Below are 2870 nucleotides of genomic sequence, written 5' to 3' on the forward strand. Positions count from 1 at the left end.
TGTAGCAAGGGAGGCGAAGTCAAACCCAAAGGGATTCTATCAAATGTATCAAACTAAAACAGGAGAAAAAATTGGACCAATACAGTCAGATACCGGCGAGCTAACTGATAACGACGGAGAAATGAGCAATAATCTGAACAGATATTTTTCAACAGTTTTCTCCACCGAAAATTTAAACATGATACCCGAGGCACCGACTATATACAGAGATAGTGAAGAAAATATATTAGGCGAGATAGTGGTGACTAGTAACGATGTTAGTAAGCAAATAGACAAACTAAAGCCTAATAAGTCACTAGGTCCCGATGAGATATTTGCCAGATATTAAAGGAATGTAAGGAAGAGCTTAGTATGCCCTTAGCAAAGTTGTTTAACATGTCCTTAAAACGGGTGTAGTACCAGAATCCTGGAGGATAGCGAATGTAGTAATTCCCTCACAGATGGTGTTATGAGGGGCCTGATGTGGTGTAGTAATTCCCTCACAGATGGTGTTATGAGGGGCATCACGTGGTGTAGTAATTCCCTCGCAGATGGTGTTATGAGGAACTTCACATGATGCTGTAGCAACTCATTCACTACGTGGTGTCGTAGCATCATGGGGACAACACGTGGTCTGTTGTCACAGGACTTCACTCACTCAAGTGGGTGAGGTGTGGTCCCAGGCCTCTCTATCGTGGAGTCTCAGGGGAATTATCACTGGGTACCTGGGACCTCACTGTGTGAAGGTTAGCTTGGCTCAGATTCAACTACCGAGTTGTTTTTCACTATTCACCACTATTCATCCCTGACTGAGGTAGCTACTGCCATCAAACATCAAGGGAGACCGGTCAGACTGTGGCACTACTGCGAGATCTAGCTGCTGTCCGTAGCTGCGAAGATTATCGCCCAAGCCCTCCAAAACAGACTTCTTCCTGAGGCGGAAATCTTTCTCCCAGAATCTCAATGTGGCTTTCGACCATCACGTGGCACAACTGACATGATCTTTGCTGCCCGACAGATACGTGAAAAGTGCAGAGAGTAGCGTCATGACCTGTACATGACCTTCATCGACCAAATCAAAGCCTTCGACTCGGGCAACAGGGAAGCACTCTGGCGGACCCTCAGCCGTCTTGGCTGCCAACCAAAATTCATTTCCATTGTGAGGCAACTCCACAATGGCATGTGCAGCAGTGTCCTGCACAATGGCACCCAGTCTGAATTTTTCCCCATCCAAGGGGGTAAGACAAGGGTGTGTACTGGCACCAATTCTCTTTTCCATTTTCTTGGCTGCCTTCCTTACTCATGCCAGTGCGAATTTAGCATGCTGGGTGAATATTCAGCACCGGATGAAGGGTCTTTTCAACATAAGACGACTCCATGCAGGAACAAAGGTGTCGGCATCATCCATTACTGAATTTCAGTGTGAAGACGACCTCACTCTTGTTGCTCACACTTAACGCGACGTACAGGAGACCCTGAACACCTACGCAGATGCGTATACACACTTCGGCCTTGAGGTGAATGTACGCAAGATTGAGATTATCTTTCAACCTGCCCCTGGTTCAGCCACACCTCCACCATCCATCCGGCTAAACGGTACTACCCTCTCTAATGTTACCCACTTTTGGTATCTCGGCTCTCACCAGTCCACCACTGCGAACATCGACGAAGAGATTCAACGACGGATCTGAGGAGCATGTCTTTTTCTTAAAGCCGTTGGGAGACTTCGAACCCATCTTCCGCTGTAGTGAGCTGAAAGTATCTACAAAGTTGCACGTATTTCGAGTTGTGGTCCTCCCCACCCTGCTATCTGACAGCGAGACATGGGTCACATATAGGAGGCACCTCAAGGCACTTGAAAACTTTCACCAACGTAGTCTGTTCCATCCTCCGAGTTCGCTGCCTACCAAGGCAAACAAGCGCCAACGCCGGGAAGACGCTGCCGCTGCCCCTCCTGCACTAGATGTAGCCCTCCACATGTACGACACCTGTGAACGACACTGCCAGTACCGTATCAGTCTCTTTATTCGCTTCCGAACTCACCAATGAAGGTGCCATCCCTAATAATTCATATCTTTGTATCATAGCTGGATGATCGCCATACTCGATTCCCAGTGACAGCAAAGTAGTAGTAAGTTGTAGCAGTTTGTGTGTTTCATTGTAAAGACACACACACACACACACACACACCCATCCTTTCCTCCTGACACACACATAAAAACAACCACATATTCCCCCAACACACTCCACCCACACTCTCCCCCCACATACTCCACCCACACACACTCCCCCCCCCCCACACATAACCTAAGAACAAAACACCCGGCCGACACTTCACAAGGAGGCTCATACACACACGATAATAAAACACAAAAGTAATTGTATTAGCCCCGCTAGACTAACCATTACCCCCACTATTTGACCCAGAGAACCACCACCACCACCACCACTGTGTTATTGTCCTGATAAAGATGACGTAAAATGCTCCTCTGATAATAGAATCTTTTCCTGAACAAGACACTGCCGAGGAATTGCGATGGTATTATCTGGTATTATTGTGGTATTAAGAGTGATTACAAAACACACTTGGAAGCTATTGAAGGAATTTAATTGTGTCTTGGGAGATTTAGGTATTTTTTCTCGCATTAAAAGAGATTACAAAAACGGAAGTAGCAGCCATTGAAAGAACTTAATTGTATTTAGAGATTTAAAATACAGGTATATAGTAATTATCGTAAGGTGTGGCACTGTTAGCAATAATTACAAAAGACAATCGGAAACTATTAGAAGAATTTGTTTGTACTGTATCTAGAGGCTTACAGGTACAGTATTATAGACGTATAGTAATTAATATAAAGTTATAATATTGTAAAGGTGGTATGTTTATATGG

The sequence above is a fragment of the Homarus americanus genome, unplaced genomic scaffold (assembly GCF_018991925.1).
Source record: "Homarus americanus isolate GMGI-L3 unplaced genomic scaffold, GMGI_Hamer_2.0 scaffold52147, whole genome shotgun sequence".
Taxonomy (NCBI): domain Eukaryota; kingdom Metazoa; phylum Arthropoda; class Malacostraca; order Decapoda; family Nephropidae; genus Homarus; species Homarus americanus.